Here is a 24,254-nt window from a genome sequence, read left to right on the forward strand (position 1 = left end):
ATAAATTAAAGACATCTAGCAATGTTACTTCATCCAACCTCTCGAGTCAAAAGCGAACTTTGAAGTTATCAGCCTATATAGGGATGTGATGTGTCTATGAGGGCACATATAGTTATACTAATAATAGAGGGCAACATGAAGAAGAAGGACTAGTTTCCTCTCTGATCCGAATTTGCTGGTACTGATTTGGTGTTTTCTATTTAACTGGAAATGCTGATCCAGTCCAATCTAGAATCTGACAATCCCTCCCTCTCTTTCAGCCTTTTTAGGATCTCATTAAAAGTAGGCCTGACTATTCTGACCCCTGCACAAGCTCCTGTTTGTCCAGGGTTTGAACTGTGAGTGGAGCAAACTTTGTTACAGGCACTGTTAACTTTTGGCAAGTCAAACTTGTTTAACGAGGGACTAAGGCTTTGATGAACAGATTAATGGGCCTATTGGTTATTGCGTTCAAACATTGTGAGACGGAGTACTGAGATAATCACATAATTGAATGCATGAAGGCAATTCAATGTAACAAAGAAAAGCTCTGGTTAGGTGGTGACTTTTATGGCAGTATACCATGTCTAATTTTGATACAGTTGCCTCACCTATATTTTTATTGGTGCCAATACACTAACTCTTACATAATGAAAGTAACCAGATGTACATCAACTGCAGGCCAAAGTATGGTACCAGACTAGGCTCTCACTCCAGATCACCACATTTAGCAAACCTTAGTATATTGTTCCCTCCTTTCTTTGAACCACACTGCCAACCTCAAAATAGTGGTTTAGTGCAGTTATTCTATGAACTCATATGGCAAAATAATGTGTTTGAATAATGGCACAAACATACGCAGTTGCTTTGTGCCAGACCATGTTATTAACAGACCGGCAAAGATAAAACCTCCATCTGAGAAGTGGCTCAAACTTGGGAACATCTTATCAGAGGAACCAGGGAATGATGTTCTCTGACTTCTTCCAGGCAAAACTTCCCAGCCTGCACAAAGAGGGTTGTTTTCCGACCACTGTAGGTCCCGTCTATGAAAGGCTTGCCATCCTGTACCGGGGAAAACTACCAAAACCTATATGTATTATGACAGATGAGTCAGGAGATGCAGGTGACAAGATGCTCGGGCTGAGAATTATGCAATCGTAAGGGGGCTGGAGCATTGGACAACGTTCAGATTTGGAGATTAGTGACCATGTTTCGGGGTCAAGATGCTACCCAGGGGGGCATATTTTGCGACATGAGAAGAACAATCAAGTGGCAAAGCATTGAGCAAGGCTATGGAAGGGTGGGTACTCAAACAGTGTTTAACTTCCTGAACCAGGAGACACATAATTTCTCTTTGCTCAAGGTGAGGACTAAGCCTGATTTACTTCTTATGCTCTGCTTGTCTCACCTGTTTCTGCTGCTGCTTTTGCCTTAGCTACATTGGAACACCCAACAATCCCAAAGAGTGCCAAGAAATCCCCTCTACTTCTACCTATGACTAGAGACTGGAAGAGGTCCTGTGATATGAGTGGGGATGCTGCCTGGATGATGAATTTGCCATAAGAGCTCAGTACCTACTTCTGTCCAAGTTGAATGTTCATCATTATGATAAAATCCACAATGGTCCTTGCTCGGTACACATTAATCATATTTAGGAACACATAGCCCCTATTTGCTTATTGATCCTCTATCTTTGAATATGACTATTTACAAAGTGGTCCTTTTATTTGTTTACCTTAGTTTTGTTATTTGATTTCTATTTCCTGCTTAGTTCAACAATTATGTACATTCTGTGTGGAGTATGCAGGTCTAATGTGCAGAGACACTGTGACGCAAAAGGGTGAAATAGCTTAGACAGTGTTGATAAGTGAAAATGCACGCAAAAAACCCTTGTACCAGGCAGCGCTAGCAGAGAATATCATGCTGGTTGTTTGCCATTTCACACTAGACACAATTAGATGTGCTGCCAAGGAACTTTGCTTATGGTACCAGGCCATGTTGAGATTGCATTGCTTGTTTTCAACATTCCATAGACACAGCTATCTGTGAAGAAGCTCTGTTTATGGTACACTGGGGCAGTCAGGTGGAACGTGGGAGAGACATACCATTGAGGATGTACTGATACAGAGAGGACCGGGGAGAATGATTGAAAAATGCCAGGAAGAGAAAAGTTGTAAATATTAATAACAGGGCTAGAACATGCAAGAAGGGAACAATAGAATATTGTAAAAGCCAGTTTTGGTGTATAAAAGAGGGAGAGCGGGAGGCCCAGAGTAAAGCTGACAGACAGAGTCGTGCAGAACTGTCCTCCGCATGAGCTGCCCACAGTTATGCCGTTCCCAGGAAGGGTGCCACAGAGAGAGTGGAGCAGGCTTCGCGACATTGTGGAAAGTTAAGCCCCAGTGGGGTAAAGGGCCTGATTCTACTGCTCTTTCCTAACTTAGTAGACTATTACTATTTCATCTTTACTTAACTGTATTGCAATTGATTCAAGACTGCATGACTCACCATCATTGAGGTAGCATTGCACTGTACACATGTATATTTATAGAAGTATCTTTCTCTTGGTAGTTGAAAGGTTATATTCTACAGACTGACGTTTGTGCTTTTGAGTTACTGCATCATGAATAACTTTATATTCTCCTGTGCTACAGACTTAGCTTTGTGCCTTTGCCCATTTCTGCCTTTTTATTTTAAATACACATGCAACTATTTTGCTAATGTATAATTATCATTGCTGACAAGGGAGGCTCTTCCACAATGGTGGAGGGGTGTCGCCCCGCTGCTTTTAAGCACTGCAAAGTAAAGGAAACATAAAATGATAATAATGTTGAGTTATTATCATTTTATGTTTTCGTTCTGCTTTGCAGGCTGGCGGGTGGGGTCTGAAATGCTCTCAGAGCAGGGCAGGAGAAGGAGTGGTTTGTCCACTCCTAAGTGCACCTGCATTTTTGGCTGGTCCTCTTGGGCCTCCTAAAACAGTCATGCACACTTTCCTTGTACTTCATGCAGGTTGCTTTACAGCCTGCTTGGAGATCATGCCCATGCCCCATTCCCTGGCTGAGTGTTGAACCAGGATGCTCAGACCAATCACAGCACTGTATTGCAGCATAGTGATTGGTCAAGGGAGCCAGGGTGCTTACCAATCAAAATGCTGTATTGCAACCTTGTGATTGGTCAGGGGAGCCTGGCTGTGTTTCCTGCTTCTTGAGTCCGACGAGGAGAGCAGGAGCAGAGACGCGGGACCAGGTGGCAAGGTAAGTGTGCCATCCGTGAGCCATGGCACTGATTGCTGAAGATATAATTGTGCACTTAATATTTTATGAAAACTGAATTGTATTCACTACTTGAGTACTGCTCTTTACTGAGTGTCCTTATTCATTTTTAATTGACATTGCTTGGGTGGGTTGCCAGCATCCAATCCAACACAAATGGTACCGATGGTATAAATCAATAATGCCTCTGTGGAAATGCAAAAAGGATAAAGCAGATGGAGCAGGGCAGAAGGGCTAGAGAATAGATGTATTCCCGGTGGTGGCTGACAGATCAGTTTTCTGATGTTACAGAAGCCCAAACTGTTGGACAGAGCCGGTTCTATGGGAAGAGTTAGATGAAAAAGCACCTCCTCTGTTTGTGGAAGACAAAGTGTAGAGTGTAAAGCTCAGAGGGGGGACGATGGAGCTGAAAGCAACAGGGCAAGTGGGATGGTTTTTCCGATCTGCTCTCCACATAGTGTACAAGCAAATATGAATCCAAGATGCTGAGATAAGAAAGATGCAGGATGAAGTAACAGCCTTGCAGGAGAGACAGCTTGTCATGAAAGAGACTGCGGAAAGTGGAGTAGCTAGAGGTGATCACATAAAGGCAATATGCACTGCATTAGCAGTGCGAGTAGCTCATCAAAAGAGCAAGCGCAAGTCCAGAGCACCCTCAGAAGTAGGTGAGGGCATTGTTGAGCAAAGAGGGCTGGAATCCCAGTACCTGGAATAGGTCTATCTCCAACAATGACGAGTGGGAGTGGGATGATGAAGTAGAGGTATGTGTGGCAGAATTAGGAGGGCAGGTGGGTGACAGGGGGAAGCTCTGGAGGCTCTCACCCTTGTGCAAAATAGGTCAAAATGTGGGGGTGGAGGACAGGTACAGAATAACGCATGCTGAGGGATTACACACACAGTGAGTTGTTGGGGATAGCAGGGGATGTTCAGGCAGAAGCCTGGAGAGCACTTGTTTAATTGGCTGGTCTGGTTATGGGATACCGGGGCAGATGGGACATTTTTATCACCTGATGAGGTGCTGAAAATGGGATTGGTTGCAACACATGCCATGTTGGGGCAGTAAATGCGAGGTGTCAATGGTCAGCAAGTATTTTCCTTGGTAGGCTGGTTGATAGAGGGATTGAAGAAGTTGCGCCCAAATGCCATAGTTGTCGGGGGGAGAATTAGGGACCATTGGAACACTATCACAGAAGCAAATGAGCAGATAAGGGAGCTGGGAATTCAGACAGCCATATATTCTCAACAGTTTGCGGGGCCTGATTGTGAGCTACTGACTGCCGGGATTAGAGCACACCTGATTAGGAATGAAACCTCCCATATGAAGAGAGCTTTGTTATCTCTTCTATTACCTGTCCAGGGATAACCTGTGGGAGAGGTGGTATTGTTGATGGCACGGCTGAAAGGGTTGGATAGAAAGAAATCAGCAGTGGGTCAGGCCAGTAAAGACAAGGGGGAAAACCCACAATAATATTCACCTAGTGGAAAATGTGGATAGATTTATTAAATGTCGGAATAAAAAAGGATGAGATAGATTGGAAACCAACTAATTATTTGCTCAGTAAATTGAGGGAATTGCAGCATAGACGGAAGGAGTAGAATTTTCTCAATGGAAAGCAACCCTGTGTGTCTCCTGCAGAGGAGAAAAAAATTTGGTCAAACATTAAAGGAAGGAAAGTGCTCATTTCAACTGTGTACCCTGACTTGCCCAGCAACGGCTGGGAAGTCCAGGAGCCATTATGTAGTTCAGCCCAAGCCCCGTGGGTCAGGGCAGTGTGAGAGGAAAGCCCTGGTGACAGGAGGCCATATGTCCCTCTCACCATTTATCGCCAAAAAGGGGAACAACATGTGATGGCACTGCTCGATACAGGCATGGTGGTAACCTTGATAAACTGAAACCCACAAAGCTTGCCTGGGAAGAGTGAAATTATCAATGGTTATGGGGGAGCTGACACAGAGGCTAAACTTGCTAGGATCAAATTGTTAATTGGTAGAGGACCTTCATTTACAGCTCGAGTATTGATGGCCAAGGTACCAGAATATATAATTGGTATGGACTTGCTATTAGGCAAAACTCTTGAGACAGAGTGGGGGAAGTTCACTTTTGGTGTGAGGAACAGTGCAAACACAACAACATGATGGACGGAGTGCAGAAACATTTCAACTACACACACCAGTAAAGAGATTTTAGTTTAAGTCATAGTTCTTTTTCTCACTATGCCACCCCAGTTTGGGCCCAACCATATGCAAATCAGTGTTGACCCTGCTCCTCATGGGAATAGTTCAGCCCAAACAACACTCAACTGAGGAACATTCACATAAAGAAATTCAAGAGGATCTTAGTGGGGCAGGCAACACAGAGTCCCCTACATGTGCCCCCTCCAGCTGAGCCAGTTTGTATTAAACAATACCATATACCTGGAGACACAAATCGATTTCAGAGACTTTCCAGGTCTGCTAGAGGTCGGCATCAGTAAACCAGTAATGAGTCCATTTAACTTCCCTATATGGCCTTTAAAGAAGCCAAAGGGTACATACCGGATGACTGTTGATTACCAACAGTTGAACAAAGTGGCACCACCCGTGTGGAGAAGTGTGGCTCAATGCTTGGAGTGGCAGACCCTGATGCAGAGGTCTGGCCCGGGACCAGGGTTCAATTCCCCACCTCGGTGGGTCTTGGCCTCAAAATTCCACGGACCTGATAATTCTCGCCTCGGTGCCTATTCCAATCATGGAGTCCCACTCTGCAACTCTGGGCAATAGCTTGCTTAATCTCCACAACTGCCCCCACAACACTAAGGATGCCTGGCCTCCACCTTGGGGTTGCCCAGGAGTGGACGCCTCACAGGGAAAGCCAGGATGGGTTCCACAGCGGTATTCGTACAAGCGCCTTGAGACCCTTGCGGGTGAGTAGTGCGCTATACAAGTATCAATTTACATTTACATTTACATCCTTGGCAACTGCCGTTCTTGACGTTATCACCCTTGTTGGGAATTTGAGCAAAGAGGTGATGGAGTGGCTTGCAGTAACTGATTTAGTGAAGGCATTTTTCTCAATAGATATCGATGAAGCTAGTCAATATCAATTTGTTGTGAGTGGGAAAGATAGACAGTACACTTTTAGAAAAGTACCACAAAGTTATGTGCATAGTCCCACCTTGTGTCATGAAATGACTGGCAGGGATCAGGTCAACTTCTCGGCCAGGGACACTTGACTGGACACTATATTGATTATGGTCTCTGAAACATTAGAGAGACTAATTGAATACTCATCCCAGTGAGGGTGGGCTATCAACCCTAAGAAGGTACCGGGTCCTTCTCAAGAGGTCAAGATAGTTGGGTACTATCTGGTCTTGACCAGTGAAAAGAATACCACAGAAAGTTATTGATATGTACAGCAATTGAAGGCCCCTATAACAAAGGCAGAAGCACAGTGGTTTATTGGGTTAATGGGGTGTTAGAGACAGCACATTCCTTATTTAGGACTACATCTGAGACCATCGTACCAGGTGACAAGGAAGAAACAAGCTTTTCAGTGGGGGCCAGAGCAGCCAGAAGCCTTTCAGAGAGCGATAAAATGCATTGCAGAATTACTTTGCCTTAGGTCCCATCACAGAATCCATTTGAGTTAGTGGTAGCAATACAGGATGATTTGGCAGTGTGAAGCCTGTGGAAAAAGAATTGGAAGAAGAGAATTCCACAGGGATTTTGGTTCAGGTAAATGACACCCTCAATGAGTAATTGCACACCTCTAGAAAAGGAGTTGGCAGGAGCATACTGGGTTTTAGTAGAAACCGAGTGTATCACTGGGGACAGGCCAGTTACCTTACGAGCACGAGTTTTCTTGTTGGGATGGGTTAGAAACGGAGGAACAGGTATTAGAGTAGGTAGAGCATAGGTGTCTATCATTGAAACATGGAAATGGTATCTGCAGCAGGAAGGAAAACCCAGACCTACAGGAGTGTTGAAGCTACAAGAGGGCATGTTGGGGGCTGTGGACTTACAGACAATGCCCCACCCCCACTGGAGGCATTAGATATGAAGCCTTCTCTATTGAAAACTGCCCACCATTCATGCAACTAAGTGAAGAGGATCAGCAAAATGCATGGTTTACTGATGGAACAGCTCAATACCCGCAGGGCAAAATACAATGGCAAGCAGTAGTATTCCAACCTGCTACAGAGAAATTGCTGCAGAGAGTAGAAGACAATGGTTCGAGCCAGTTTGCCACATTGCAAGGGGTCACAGCAGTGATTGAGTAAGCCCCTGTTGGAGAAATATATTTTGTGTACACTGATAGTTGAGCCCTTTATCAAGGGTTGGTGAGCTGGGCGCAGTCCTGGCACATAGGTAGATGGAAAATCAAATGCACCCCTATCTGGGGTGGTGAACAGTTGTTGGAAGAGAGGTAGAAGAAAGAGCCGTAGTGTTAAATCTATGTGGGGCATGAGGATTCCCACTCTCCATCAGACACGTCCCTTACATCTTTGTTCAACAATGAAGTTGATAAAATTAACAAAACACAATCAGTGGTCATTAATGAAGAAGCTGAAGTGGCCTGAGCAAACAGGGCTCACAAGACACCAGAGCATTTGGGAGAAAACAGCACTGACACGTGGGCACAACACTGATAAATCCTGGCATCCAAAGAGCGAGGGCGACAAGCAGCAAAAGAGTACCCGCCGTACAACTAAATCAGACAGATGCCCCTGCACAATAAACCAAGTAGACATTACTATCAAGTAGTAAATTATCGTCTACCGGAAGCTATCAAAGTAATATCTCAACGGGCCCCATTCAGTCACAGGACGTCTGGAGTGTCCTGCAAGGATTATATCAAGATTGGCAGTGGCACAATTTTACCTGTGAGCTATTTGGAAAAGTGTTTCAATGTACGTATGATGTGTCCAAGCGCATTCAATGCATCTTATGGCAGAACATTGCAAAACAGTTTATAGAATTCAAATCTGAGTGGGGACAGTTACAAGGGAAATACAGGAGACAACATGGTCAAACCAATACAATTCCAGTAAGAAGGAGAAAAATGCAACGCCCACTTTAAAGTAGCAAGGAGTAACCATCCTCCAGAGTCACGGTGCCCGTTTGTGCTGCTCCCGATAGAAATAGAACAGAAACGGTGGGCACCTCACACAGACAAGGCATGGACTGATCAGGCTAATTACACAGTAGATCCTACGACATGTGCAGATTGGTCAAAGGGTGGGTATGTACTTACACAGGGAAAGTGTTAGATCAATGTTTGCATAGCATAACCAATAGAATGTGAATGGTTACCCAATCCCATTAATGGCAGTAAGCTATATAAAGTAAGTCAGGGCCTGAAAGAATGTGTTACATTACCAATCATCCATTGCTCATTAATGGATTCATATGAACAACAGGAGAGCAAGTAATGTGTGTCCATAATGTGACTAGAGTAATTAATATAAGCACCCATGTATTGTACCTACCTGCTAAATTTACCACAGCTAAACTGGATGTGCACATGCACTGGATATTGGAATGGGAAGTCTCTCTCAACATTAAGCTGCCTAGATTAGAAGCTATTACTGAGTTTGACACAGCTGCTAAATATACAAAAGTCGCAGCTTTTAGAATGACTATCGATGGCAAGCAACTAATGCATACCGCTTTTAATCTTCAGCAACTGAGGCGTGACCACGATGGCGGAGTTAGCGGACGTATTTTCGCTAAGCTCCGCCCCCGCTGGACCTACTTCATTCTCAAAAGCACATAATACGTCTGACATCGACGTCCCCGCCAGCAGTGAAGTGTTCCCGAGACGCCTAAGGCCGGAACCGAGTGCTGATCTTCATGCTTGCCGGTGGATGGGGAAAGGCCGGGTGGCGGAGAGGAGAAAGGCTGTCTCGCGGTCCGACCGTGCTGCAGAGGAAGGCTATTGGCCTGCGCCACCTGCATACGCTGACTCTGGGGAAATACTGCTGCACTTCCTACCTGTGACCTTCAGCAGGATCCTGCAGCTGCTCTCTGCCTTCCTGGAACCGTGGTGAGGCCTATGGTGCGTGGTGATCCTGAGTGTGACCCGCCCAGCACCCCGCTGCGGAAGAGACTCGTTCAGCGGACTGCCGCACCCCGCAACGTTTGAAGGAGACAGGGAGATTTCTCGGCTCGTCGGCTGCTGTGCTGGGCTTTGCGGGGCTGTGTCTCCTGGGGGCAGCCTACCTGGGGCTGGAGGGATCGCAGGGAGCCCCGGGGGACGTCTAGCCTCCGCCTCTGCTGCTGTGTCGGTGTTGGACTGCTTGGGCAGTCTGTTTCATCAGTCCTGGACCGCTGGTCCCACGTGTCTGTCCTGGACCGGCTGGGCTCTCAGCGAATGCTTGCCAGCCCACGGCAGCAACCTGCTCAACTCCCCCCTGCATAGTGCCTGAACTATTGCCTTGCTTTGCCTATGGGGCATTTGATGAGGGCTGGTGCCCCCCGGCCCCCCTTTCTAATGTGGGTGTGTCTCCAGGGCCCCAGGCAACGGCCTCTGCGAGCTAGTGGTGCTTTGTGGGAATGCGTTCCGGAGGCCAGCCAGTTCTGGGTTGAGTTGGAAGGTGCCCCCCCTGAGAACTCCACTGGCCTGAAGCGGAATACTGATGTAGGGGCACGGGGAGCTCTCCCCATTGGCTATTTTCCCTCCTCACACCTCAAGGGCCCGACAAGCTGCACAGGGCCTGGCTGGTGATCTGGGCCTACCTGAATGACAGAGGCGTTGTGGTGCCGGTGGTCAGCGGTACGGGGGATCTGGGGGGGGCACCGGTTCTACACAGGCGTGACACTTAAGCCCCTGGAAGTTGGATGCCCATGAGAACACTGCTGGGCCTGATGCCACCTACCGTCGCATGCTGAGAGGGGGCCGGGACCCGGTTCTGTCGCAGTGACATGCCATTCCGCCTAGGGAATTGGCACGCTTCTTCCTTCGCTTGGTTACCTCCTGGGGATCGCATACTCTCTCCTTTTAGCCCGTCCCTGACTCCTGAGAGGGTCAGCTTCCAGAATCCGCGATGGCGGCAGCTAAAGGCAAGAGATAGACATCCATCTGTGACTTGCTCCTGAAGTCGTTGGGGGATGCCTCAGGATCCACTGCGCCCTCAGGTCGAGACAGTCCAGATGCTGCTGTCACCAGGGAGTTCATGTAGGCCTTGTTTGCCTCTCAGAGAGAAGACATCCTGGCCATTAAAACAGACTTACAGGCGGACCTGTGAGAGGTCCTTAGGGACGTGGATGCTGTGTGAGAGTGGGTGGCCTCCCTTGAGGATTCAGCAACTGCCAGGGACAGCAAGAAATCCTCCGGCTGCAAGACCAGCACCTGGATCTCCAATCACACTCCGAGCACCTAGAGAATAGGTCACAGAGGAACAACATCCGGATCCATGCAGTCCCAACCGGGACAGAAGGAGAAGACCTGGTGGGTTGTGTTCAGGACCTTTTCAGTTCTATTCGGAATGCATCAGCGGAATCCTCTGTCAAGATCGATCGCTGCTGCCATATAGGCCCACTGTGTCAACCAAACGGTCCTCCTGCAGACATTCCCCAGTGTGTGCACAACTTCACGGTGAGGGAGGCGATCCTCAAGGCGGCCCACATGGGCCAGCCTCTCTGCTTTCGGGACCACTCTCCCCTGGCAGCCAGTACACTGCAAAAGAGAAGATATTTCCACCCCATCACTAGCCACCTCCATTCACAAAACATATCGTATGCCTGGGGTCACCCGTTCCGCCTCATCTTTCGTATTCAATCACCAAAGCCTGAAAAGTACTCAATCTCAATTTTGATGATTTGCCTTCCCAGCCGGACGCCACAGAGTGGGGCACGCAGAAGACCCCGGGGCGGGGGCTCCAGGGCGGTGGAGGCATGGGCCAGTTCCGCTCTGACCCCGCCACAATCCTTCAGGAATGGTCTGCTGTTCTGCGAACTCTGGCTGGTGCAGAGGGGGATACCCTGAACTCTAATGACTGATGGTAACGTGCTGTTGGGTTTGTTCCATCTTCGTTAGGTCCAGCGGGGTGTTTCTTTATTGAATTGAAGTGTCCTCATTCCCATGGCGGACTCCACTTCCAGATGACCAGCTTCAAGATGGACTTTGTGGGCTTGCCCAAGTTGTTGATTCACTGTTTCTTGGGTTTTTTTTTGTTATGGGTTGGGGTGGAACCTTTCTCCGGTGTGTTTCTTTGTCAGTATTTTTCCCTTGGGGCTGTCCGCTTGCTTGTTTCCAATGTAGTCCCTGCAGTGCTCTGTCCCCCTACACAGGCAACACAGCTTTAGGCACAACTCCTGATGGTCCTTCCACCACTGATGGAGGTCAAGGTAGTTAGCTTTAACGTCCTCGGTCTCAACAACCGCACTAAGTGGTAGGCTGGGCTTTCATTGCTCGACCAGGTGGGTGGTGATGTGTGCCTACTCCAGGAGACCCACCTCCTTTATGGTGATACCCATCGCAGGCAGCATAGAAGATGTTGGTCCTCGGGGAAAAGTACGAGGGATGAGGTCACTATTTTGCTATCTAATTACTTCACTGGTTCCATAGTGGGTCCCATGGCAGAAATTAAGGGATGGCTCTTAGCAATGAGGTTGCACACAGGGTCCTCCTACATCATGATGGCCTCCATCTACTCTCCAAACGAGCACCAAGAGGAGTTTTTGATGGATGCAATGGTGGAAGTACTTCATACACCTGATTCCCTGGTGGTAGTGGGGGGGTGACCTAAATCTATTTATGGATGCTGGGTTGGACCATTCTAGCTTGAGATCTGGCGGGGTGGGGGCTCTATCTAGAAGTGGTAGAGACTGGCTGGATGACTGTGGGATCAAGGACGCCTGGCGTTGCTTTAACCCCTATGTAGAAGACTACTCCTACTACTCAGCGCCCCACAAGACGTATGCCTGCCTGGACCACTTTCTAGTCACTTGGGCTGCTTGGGCATACACCAGTCATGCTACCATTGAGGCTCGATCCCTCTCAGATAATGCCCACATTACCCTGACACTACGCCTTCTGCCTACTCACTCGTCTCCGTCGCCCTGGAGGGATTCCTTACTGCGGTCCCCACAGATAGTGGAAGACCTGCAAAACACACTGACTGACTATCTGGCGACTAATGACGAAGGCTCTACCCCTCTGACCTCTGCCTGGGAGGCTCTTAAACTGTTCGTGAGGGGGGCTTCATCGCCAAAACAGCTTATGAGAACAAAACTAGGCGGGCAAAACAGGAGGACCTAGAAGCCAAAGTAAAGGAACTCAAGAGCATCCACAAGTCCACAGGCGCCCCCCCGAGTCTGGCGCCAGTTGGAAAAGGAACGGCTCCAGCTGAAGCGGTTAGACCCCGATTGGGCCAAATTTACAGTACTTCAGCTGAAGCACAAATACCATGTGGGCTCAAATAAGAGAGGTCTCATTGTCTTTGCAGTCATGGGGCAGCCCAGTCTGTGAAAGCAGTGAGGGTGGAACAGGGGCTCGAAATCACGGATGATGCTGGGATAAAGGCGGCCTTCTGGTCCTTTTACGAGACTCTCTATTCCGCTGATCCCTCCAACCTTCTGGACCCCAGTGCAATGGTCACCCCACTCCCGCCCAGTGAAGCTGAGGGACTGGAGGCCCCTATACATATTGATGAGGTGATCTCTGCTATTGCTCGTGTGAAACCCCTGAAAGCACCGGGTCCTGACAGCTTCAGCGCTCTTTTCTATAAGACCTACTGCTCCGAACTTGCTCCCCTGCTCACATGTCTGTTCAACTCTTTTGCGAACACGAGCACTCTCTCAGATTCCATGCTGTGAGCAACCATTTTGGTTATCCCCAAACCGGGAAAAGACCGGAACTCTGCAGATCATATCAGCCAATTTCTTTGCTGATCATCAACGCAAAACTATTCTTTAGCATATTGGCACATAGGCTAAACTCTTTCATGCCTGGCTTGATTGATCCGGACCAGTCTGGCTTCATCCTGAATAGGCAGAGCGGGGGTAATACCAAAAGGATTTGCCACCTAATTGGCAAAGTACACCGTTCTAAGGAGGAGGCTTTACTTCTGGCAGTAGATGTGGAGAAAGCCTTTGACCGTGTGCATTGGCCATATCTGTTTTCCACTCTGGAGCGCTTTGGCCTGGGTGTATGGTTTCGCAAATGGGCAAGCATTTATAGCTCTCCCTTAGCTGCGGTCCAGCTAAATGGAATACTGTTGGGTGACTTCTCGGTGGGGAGGGGGATTAAGCAGGGCTGCCCTCTCTCCCTCTTGCTCTTCGCCCTGTATATGGTGCCCTTTGCTCAATGTCTCCGGGGCAACCCACAGGCGCAGGACATCCAGTTCGGGTCTGACCATCACCTAATTAGCCTTTACGTCCATGATGTTATTTTCTCGGTGTCCCGTCCTTTGTCTTCCATGCCGGCGATCATGGCAGATCAGCAGGTATTCAGCCAGGTCTCTGGCTTTAAAATAAATATACAGAAGTCTCAGGTGCTGAATCTTACTGCTACACAAGTGACTGTAGATGCCTCGCAAGCCCAATTTAACTTTTACCGGGTTTCAGATGATATAACGAACCTAGGGTTAGTCCTTCATAAAAGTCTGGCCAAGACGTTGGAAGTGAACTATAATACGCTGCTCTCTCGCATCCGAATGGATTTAGCCTATTGGCGGTGCCTGCCACTGTCGTGGCTTGTTAGGCTGGCCACAGTCAAAATTAATATATTACCCCGGGACTAGTATCTCTTTCAAACGCTCCCCAGGCGCCCCCACCAAATTTGTTCCTTCACATGCAAACTGAGATTGAATGTTCAGTTTGGGGTCCGATTTCCCCCATGCTACAGAAGACTTTCCTACGACGCCCTAAAAAGGAGAGCCGCCTGGTCTTGCCCAACATCACACGCTACTTCCAGGCCTTGCTGTTGCATTACCTCATAGAATGGAACCGTCCCATGACAGAGAAGTACTGGGTTTTCATGGAACAGACGTTGGCAAGACACCATATTTGGAGAGAGGCCTGGTTACCTAAGTCCTCGCATTCCTGGAGGCTATACTCCTCGCCAGTCACTCGCCCCACTATGCTAACCTGCGACTGGATGTCTACGGGAGCGTATCTTACTACATTCCCCTCTCCCATGTCTCCAATCTTTTCAAACCCTGATTTTCCTCCCGGGATGGATGAAGGGACGGGTAAGCAGTGGTTGGATGGTGGGTGTAAGTGCTTGGGGCATTTGTTCAACCTCCAGGGTCCCATCTCTTTTACGCAGCTTCAAGAGGATTATGCCCTTGTAGGCTCAGACCTCTTTTTACATAGGCAAATGCTGCACTGGATAACTGGTCCAGCAATACATTCCTTGGCGGTTAGACTGAGGCGGCCATTTGAAAGGCGGCTTGTCTATAAAAAGGATGACCATAAACTCATCTCAGGAATATACTCATTTCTTAATCAGAGCCCCGCGATGGTTCCAACCGCAGGACAGAGACGGTGGGATGCGGAATTAGGTCTTACCCTGTCTGACAAGGAAGGGGAGGATATCTTCTACAGAACCCATCTTATCTCACATTCCATGGGCCACACCAAAACTGCATTTAACATTGTATTTTACTGGTATTATACACTGGCCCGTTTGACAAAGTGGAAATCTCAATGCGATGGACTCTGCTGGCGCGGTTGTGGTAGCCTGGGTACCCTCCTTCATTTGCTTTGAAACTGCCCACAGCTCACGAGATATTGGGAAAAGATCCTTGATGTGATCGATAAAGCCTTTGACACCACCATCCCCAGACTCCCTGCTTACACCAGCTTGGTTTTGCCGAATGCTCTGACCTTCCCTCTGTGCTCAACCATAGGCAGGCAGATTGCTCTGGCGCTGTGTGCCGCACATTGGGTACTTTTGGCAGGGTGGAAACCTGACAGGACCCCAGAACATACACCGTTGCTGCATCAGTTGTGGTATCTTTTGGGCATGGAGAGGTTGTCTATGGCTACACTAGGGACCAAATCTGACTATGAAAAGATCTGGGCCTCCTTTATCTCTTTTTCTGTCCACAGAATTCCGAGAGTTGTCCTGTCTCATCTATCTCCGGATTCTGAAACTTATTCCCAAAGGGCATGGGCCTGAATAGCGCTCGCGATCCCAGGTCTGTTCCCTGAGTCCCCATACTATTGGCACCTATCACATAGGATAGTATCCACACACACAGGTGCCTTTCATCTTGTCTCTTGCCCACGGGGAGAGAGGCGGGGTGGGCAAGGAGGGTGGGTAATGTTTCTTTTTGTGTTTCCTTCCAGTTGGACTGTGTTTTTGTGAGGTCTGTGGTTTTCATCCCTTCCTTTCTTCCAAAGGCAGACTCTATAGCCATCAGCCATAGATGACAGTTTTTCGGCTCCCTGCCTCATACATACTAGCTGCTCGACTGACTTTTCTACTATATACACTTTGTATATTTAGGGCAGTTACTTACCTCCTTTACCAAAATGTGGCCGGCCCAGAATGGGTTGTAGGCGGCATGCTGCATCAACTACCTACCTAAGAAACCCTTGGTTTCATAGGCCCGCCTTCCTTTTGCTGATTGTGATGTGGACCGGCTCGCAGGGTTATAGGCCACAAGGCAATGTATTTTCATGTTATGTGATCTGCTAATAAAAATTGATTTAATTCTTACATTCAGCAACTAACAGAGCTTCATTGTTATGACATATTAGTTGGCTGGGCACCATGAGCCATGGAAATTCTAAATCTGGTGCTGCACCCTTTCATTTGGCTGCTCATTGCTTTTGCTATATTGACTATTATAATGTGCAGACTATACATACAAACTAAACAGCTGTATTTTTTAGTGAAGACGCTTGCTGAAATGTTTACTGGGCTTCATAGTAATCTGCCTGTGAACACAATCAAATAACTCGGTTATAGCAGTCATTGACACTCATCAAAAGGGGTCGGAGTGTGGAGTATGCAGCCCTTGTGTGCGGAAGACATTGTGAAGCGAAAGGGTTAATTAGCTAAGCTAGTGTTGATGAGTGAAAATGCATATAGACAATCCAAGTTCCACGCAGCGCTAGCAGAGAATCTTGTGATGCTGGTTTGCCATTTCCTACTAGACACAATTATATGTGCTGCCAATGTGCTTTGTTTATGGTACACGGCATCGTTGAGCTTGCGATGCTTGTTTCCTTCATTCGATAGACACAGCTATCTGCGAAGAAGCTCTGTTTATGGTGCACTGGGGCAGCTAGTGAGCGAGACTTACCGTTGAGGATGTACTGATCCAGAGAAGGCCTGGGAGGATGATTGATGAATACTAGAAAGAACATACAGCTACATTCATGAAGCATTTTTGCGGGCGCAAACGGTGTGAATCGCAGAATTCGAAGTCAGACTTCGTGGTAAATAGCGAAAACTGAGAAAAATGCACTTTTGTGCATTTTTCTCAGTTGTATGTTACACACACATATGTCCTTTGGACATATGTGTGTGCAACATGAGTCTAATTTACATTTCAGTGGTGCTAGAGGGTGTCCTGTGGACACCCCTAGCACCCTTGAAATCGCATCCTTGCGATTAGCTAGGATGGGCCTAAAGCAAATACGGAATAACTCCCCATTCATTCCTATGGGCCTAAAGGCAGCAGAACTCACATAATATACTATGTTTTTAATAAAAGAGAAAACATGTCTACTCTGTTCCGTACACACACAGGTAAAAAAGTCAATGGACTGGACTTTCTACGATATCATACTGACATGTAAACCTATATATAGATAAAAGACATTCATGTTCATGATATTAGAAAGACTCACCTAACTATACGTTTAGTCGATAAGTAAATACGCATCTGTTTGTATCAGGTTCATTAGAACGAACACTGGAAAGTAGGCCTGTGTTTTTCAAATAGTAAAACTTGCAACCATGATAAGTTGTTAAGCTGAAACGACATAAGTAAAAATACGAAGTAAGTGACGGGACTATCCCTATTAACCAACCGGTACCAAGCATTTTAATAACTAGTAGGCGCTTACCGAAAATTAGTCTATCGCATTTCCTCACCCAAACGGTCCCCGTATCGAGAAACTATATGTGTCGACAGGCGGCATTATATACACTAGCCGCTATTGCATGAATTGTCATGGCCATGACAATTCATGCAATTCTGGAAATACATCCGACGGTCAGCATGTGTATTTACATCTTGACACTCCAAAATGGATGCCACTCTTAAACGGGATACTTGTTGATTTACGAGCTAGTCCCTTTTCTACCTTTACGCCTAGTGGCCCACGTGTGTGGCGGCGAATTGAATCTAGCGGCTAGTGTATATAATGCCGCATGTCGACACATATAGTTTCTCGATACGGGGACCGTTTGGGTGAGGAAATGCGATAGCCTAATTTTCGGTAAGCGCCTACTAGTTATTAAAATGCTTGGTACCGGTTGGTTAATAGGGATAGTCCCGTCACTTACTTCGTATTTTTACTTATGTCGTTTCAGCTTAACAACTTATCATGGTTGCAAGTTTTACTATTTGAAAAACACAGGCCTACTTTCCAGTGTTCGTTCTAATGAACCTGATACAAACAGATGCGTATTTACTTATCGACTAAATGTATAGTTAGGTGAGTCTTTCTAATATCATGATCATGAATGTCTTTTATCTATATATAGGTTTACATGTCAGTATGATATCGTAGAAAGTCCAGTCCATTGACTTTTTTACCTGTGTGTGTACGGAACAGAGTAGACATGTTTTCTCTTTTATTAAAAACATAGTATATTATGTGAGTTCTGCTGCCTCCCTATGCGTACACCGTGTTGGTATTGAATGGTTAACTGCTATCTTATGTTTCAGAGAGGGACATGCAAACTTGCCTTCTTAACATATCAGGCTCGTTTTACTAAGTATTACTTTCCTTACTGGCCGGGTTCACTTTTACTTATTTGGCGCGTTATTAAGCATGAGTTCCAACTTATCAGGCATTGTTTGACATACATCTTTTCCTTCTTTCTATTACATGACCTCCAATAGCTTATGAGCTGTGTCGCATTTGACTATCGTGACTGTTGCAACAGACCGGAAGGTTTTCCTCATTCCGTACTTTGTTTAACTACCCTGCCATCTATATTATTGGTGAGTCCATTGGGATTTTAACTATCTGAGGCATGTGTGTTTTTTTAATATGCACACCGATAGCATCGCCTATGGTATTGTAGATATATGTATACACATAGGCACTACTTAAATTTCTATGTGCGCCGTTTATATTTCCTCGGGTACTAAAACACTGTTATATGAGGACTTTTCCATAGCCCCAATGTTTATTCACGATACACGCAGTATCTCAGATTAAATGAGATATGATCTCTTTTCATGTGGTCATGGCAAATAGAGGTTGATAATTTGGACACATGTACCAGTGGGTTAAAATACTTAATTTGTATTTTTTGTGTTCTATCTCCTCAGATATTATGCTTCATTGCTAAATCACGGCTTATTTCGTTCACCTTGATGTTCAATACATATCTCACTTCGCTGTGTTTATGGTGGGTGTATATATATATATGTTTTAACTGTATATAGGGATAATGTGTGTTATAATTAATGTTTTTAGCTCTATTGGGATCCACCCCTATTAGAAAGATATCCCTTTGGGATATTTCTGTTCTATGTTGTAAATAGCCTATACTATATTACATGCCACAATGGGAAAAAATGTATCACATGATATATATAAACATAACATCATGTGTGGTGTTATGCCACATAGGATCTAGGTAATGTTAATATGTATAAATGCACTAATGTATATATTTTAACTTGCTATTACATTGTACATTGTTTGAATTTTTTGCAGCCTTGAAAAAGTCCTTGTGTAGGACGAAACACGTGTTGGTGATCTTTTTTTGCTGGGAATATCTGTTTTATGAAATTGAAAATAAAGAAAAGACTGAAGAAAACAAACTAATTGGACTATACTTTGAAACTTTCTTTGGAAATCCCCATTGAATTTAACCCTGTCATTTGCTTCTTTTGGAATACTCTATTATTAGTAGAGTGTGGTATATTGAGGGTCTTTAACTCCTGCCCGGATTATTAGAATCACTAACTCTCAGGAGTGCTGTCAATGGATTCTCAAAATTTGTTTAAATTGATGTGACACACATCCAGTGTGTACTGACGGCACCTTTAGGTGGTAGGTGCCCTGAGTCTCTGTAGCACCCTTTTGTTTAAAACTTTTTCTCATAAGAGTCAGACTACCAAATGTGTACTAATTGTAGATATAACCAGATTGTTTTTTAGAATGTTGTGCGGACGTTTCCCTTGGGGAACACTACTACCTATCTTTTGTGTACACAAGCAAAAATGTAACTGGTCATGCAGCTGCACCACAAGCCGATCCGCTATCCCCATGGAGACTGCCACTCTTCCTCCTGGAATCCAGGCGCGAGTCCCTTCCTACTTTGCCCCGGCTCCTTGTAAGCTCCTGGTGCCCTGTAATCCTCAGCCCCAAACTTTCTCCTTCACCCCGGCTCCTCACCACGCCTTCGCCCCGGCTGCTAAGGCGGAGGGGCATCACCCCAGTGCACTGAATCCTAATGCCAGTAAAAAAGAAATTCAGCAAAAATAGGAAATAGGAATGCAAATGATCTGTTGTTGCCCCTGCAGAAAGTGCCAAGCCCAACACCCATATAGGAAAGAATTTCCTCAAATGTGTTCCATGGTTGTATTAGAAAATCATGATATATTAATGCATATATCTCATAGCAAAACCATGTGATATTTTATGGGAGGTCATGAGTACCTACGCCAACACTGTGTGAGGTATATGCTAAACATTTAATGATAATTTGTGATTTTTGTGTAATATTGAATCCTTTCTAATTTCAAACACACAGCTCTAAAAGCGCCCTAATTATTGTATGCAAGCCAAGTATTTTTTGTTTTGTCCTAGAATGCGTAAATTACTTTTTTTACACAGGTTCTTTCATTTACGACAAAAAAAGGGCAATGCGTCCTGTAAATTCGTTTTTTGTTTTTCAGAGTACTTGTTGAGGTACTTCTATTAAATGATCTCTCTCGCTTCAGTTGACAGTGTGTTCCAACCGTAAGTTTTGCCATTCAAGGGGTCTTCATCAACACCAGGCTGTGTTGTGAACTAACGACTTAGCTTGTCTGCGGGGTGCACTTCTTACGAATTGTGTGCCCGCAATAGTTATTCTGTGGAGTAAGTTTGATAACACATTCCATGTAGAGTGATTGCTGTGAAAGCGGTTTGTTGTGCCTATGTCTTCTGTGTGTGCAGCTGGTGAATTAATCTATTAACGTAAATATGAAACAGAAGTGGATTAATGAAACTAAGGCAGGGAAATTCAAGCATGATCTCTTTATGAACAGCCATATCCACACAGGAAGTTGATCAATAACCAAGTAGGGGATTGTTCTTCCTATGTATTGCTAGTTTGGGGCTCTCACACTGGTTAATACTAGACTTCTCCCCACTGTAAAAAGGAATTCCCATTAGAATTCATTATGCTCACTATTCAGATCCAGAAGCTTGAAGTAGTCCTGTATGGTCCTTGTGTATCATTCATGCATGTTTCTCCACACCCCATATTCCATTAAGGGTCTGCCCTTTTTAGAAATGAATATGTTCTGTCTGGGCATGGAACCAGTGACTATGTATGGCTAGCATCTTTAGGTCTTCTGACTTTCACATTTAAAAGTATTGTCCAATACGAACCCTAAATCAGGAGACAAAGCAGGTTTCTTGTATTCCAATGTATGGTAATTACATTTATATACCACGTTTTACCATTGATAAACGGTGAAGGTCTTTGCTGTCAAGTAGCATGCTTCTAGGTAGGAGTGCCATGAAGGAAACAGTTTGTCTGTCATATAGTCACATGTGGTAGTTTAGATTAGATGTTGTGTGTGAGGGCAGGGGGTGAGTTGTTACTTTCACTGCTGAGCCTGTTCATGAATTTGAAGACAACTGGATAGTATACTGAAGAAAACCAATGTGGCCATGCAAGCTCTCATGCAGGTGGTCAAGAAAGCAGCCAGGCAAGAATTATGCAGGCCATTATTAAAGCAGTAAGTCTTGCCCACTTGGTTGCATTGATCATATGTTGTGTGTGTTGTAATTTCTCTAGAGATCTTGATCAGCTAGTGATCACTGAAAGTACTACTTTTGACAGGAGGTTTATGATTTTCTTTGTTTGTAAATAATTGTTCATGAATACCTATTACAACTTTGCCAGCTTGACCGCCACAGGACCACTGGAACTGGCGGGGATTCGTGGTCCCACAGCAGTTGCCCAGTGGTCAAATCCTGCAATATGCAGACTGTGCTGCAGCAGCACCGTCGAGCATATTATGAGTTGCCTCACTACCATCCTTTTCATTAAAGAGAGACCACCATGAAAATGGTGGCGGTGAGGCAGCAAAGGGATCACTAATAGGCAGCCCCTTGAGCCTCTGAGCATGGCAATGCATGCAGGTGGGCACATGTTGTGCCCCCATTTATTTTTGCACCCCCAGGAACGTACCTTGGCCATCCCTCTATGGTGCCTTTCTAAAGCTCTCTTATAAGCCTTAGAGAGGCACTGCCGAGTGACTGCAGCAGCATGTCCGCCCGCCAAGAATTACAGTTGTAATCCGGGAGGTGAGATAAACAAGATAACAAAGCACTCCCCAATCACTAGTAAAAGAAAACTTTTCAATCCTCGTATTATTTTAGCATTGTTTAGTATATTCACTCTGCATTTGAAGACAAGAGCCGAATGGTTTGTTGAGCGTAGCTTGCATTGGAGTCAGGAAAAGACAGCCAACATGTGTTTCGTCACACAGTGACGTCTTCAAGGCTGTGATTACACTAATATACAGTTGTTTTCATCTATAGCATTTTTTGAAACTACCATCACCATAGTGAATGTTTGATAGTGTGTTTTTTTCTATGTGTGCTGCAGAATGCAGAACTCGTAAAAAAGAGAAAAAACATATTCCTCCTTGTTACGCCTCACCTGGAAAGGCAAAGCATTTTGATGCACTTCCAAGTTTACTACTGTTAGTAAATCTGTGTCTGCGCCAAAACCCATGAGTAAATGCATGGGAACATCCATCCTCCTAAACCTATTGAACACCTTCCCAGCACAGAGTAATGCAAGGCAGTGACTTGTGCTGCCTAGCGTTACTCTAGATTTACAATCCAATGCAGAACGTGCAAGTTGGCTCTGTGTGGCATAGTGAATCAGACTTACGCCCTTGTGTTGCCCTGCTTCACATTGCTGATGCAAGGTTTTAGTAAACCTGGCCCCTGTTTTACCTAAAGGAAGCAGCACAACCTGCACTCTTAAAAACTATGTTTGATGGTACAATTTAGTGAAGCAGAATGATAGCTTTGAAACTGATGAGGGTGATGAGGAAAGTCATGGAAAAGGAAATGTTTTTTTACTGAAATCTACAAGGTTTACAGCTTTGGAAGTGAAAGCCTATTGATGGCCAAAAGCCTCCTTAAAGCCTCTCCCTGGCATTCAAATCTCACTCTCCTCTTTTTTATTGATGATGGCTTATATGCCTGACAGCAAGATATACTATAGGGCTGAGAGTTCTTCTTCTCCTTAACCAAATTCAGCAAACTGACTTCAGAGATCCTTCATCAGAATTCCTGAGTTCATTAGCAATTCTTTATATATTGTGTAATGCACCAATATCATGTATGAGTAGAAGGAATTCCAGCTTTGTTTGCCATTCCCAGCTTGATGGCGGTAATGCAATGTTTTTGGAAATATGATACTGCAGTGACTCAAGATAAAAAGTCACTTTGCCAAGAAATGCAACCAACCCATAAGATATTGATATGCTTTCAGTTAAGTACCTCGAGAATCAGCAGATCCTACAGGCTGAGTAACTATCAACATGGCCTCCTAAACGCAGAGATAAGAGTGAAACACCTATATAAAATGAGTGGAGTTTGCACCAAGGACCACATGCATCACTATACCATATGCCTCAATAATTCTTATTGGTTGTGCAGTCTATCACCTCTGTACCAAGGTGTCAAGTTTTTCCAGTTTTTATCAAATAACTTAATTTTTGTTTTAGAGCAACTGACCACTGTGCTTCTGATTATGAGTGCTCTATTCTGATGAGGTGTTAAATCTGCATGTCTGTTACTGTGTGGTACCATCATGTTAGTACCATACAATTACAAGTTCAAACCCATGAAGTGGGTAAATTACCAGGTGGAAATTCCATGGCGTTTAAAGCATAAATGTACTTCTTTCTGTAAAATGGTGGGAAGTCTATGCATGAGCCTCTGTTGGTGGGGGTGGATGGAAGGGGGGCGAAATAGGGCAGAGAAAGAGCAGACAAAGTTTCAATTGGGCATACTGATTTCACCTTCTGCTCCTTAAAAGAAAGACCAGGGGACAGGGCACAGCTTCTACTGCATAGAAAGCTTCCTGATTTTACCAGTCAGAATTATCATCTGGTAAAATCAAGGCCAGTTTCCAACATCTGAGAAAGTTGAGCACAAGAACTCCGAACTATGGCCAACTCATGATAAGGCGGAGCAGGCATCCATATTGTTATTCCCCTCTGGGTGCACAGCCTTAAAAATGCTGCAAAAATATTATTGGATTCAAATATTGTCTAAAAATACTGTGCTGTCAAGAATATTGTGGGACAGAATATTGCAGGTAAGAAATTTGCTTTTGTTATATAATTTAATTTTTAAGAATATTGTCTTATTTATTAATAATTACTTTAATTTACTTGTAATAAATACTGTCTTTTATTAGTTCAATATATGTTAGCTAGAATATTTATGGTGGGTAGGTGTTAGCATTGTAGGTATGATTGGTATTAATTTTTAAAGATATGCAGGCAGATGCATCAAGCAAAATACCTCCCGGTAAAATAGCAAATCGGTAAAATAGGCCGATACCGACCTCAAATGCAATGCATCAACCCAAATTGGTAAATATTAAAGAATCGCTAAATAATCCCCTCTGTA

Source organism: Lissotriton vulgaris, chromosome 8 (genome assembly GCF_964263255.1).
Source record: "Lissotriton vulgaris chromosome 8, aLisVul1.2, whole genome shotgun sequence".
Classification (NCBI taxonomy): Eukaryota; Metazoa; Chordata; class Amphibia; order Caudata; family Salamandridae; genus Lissotriton; species Lissotriton vulgaris.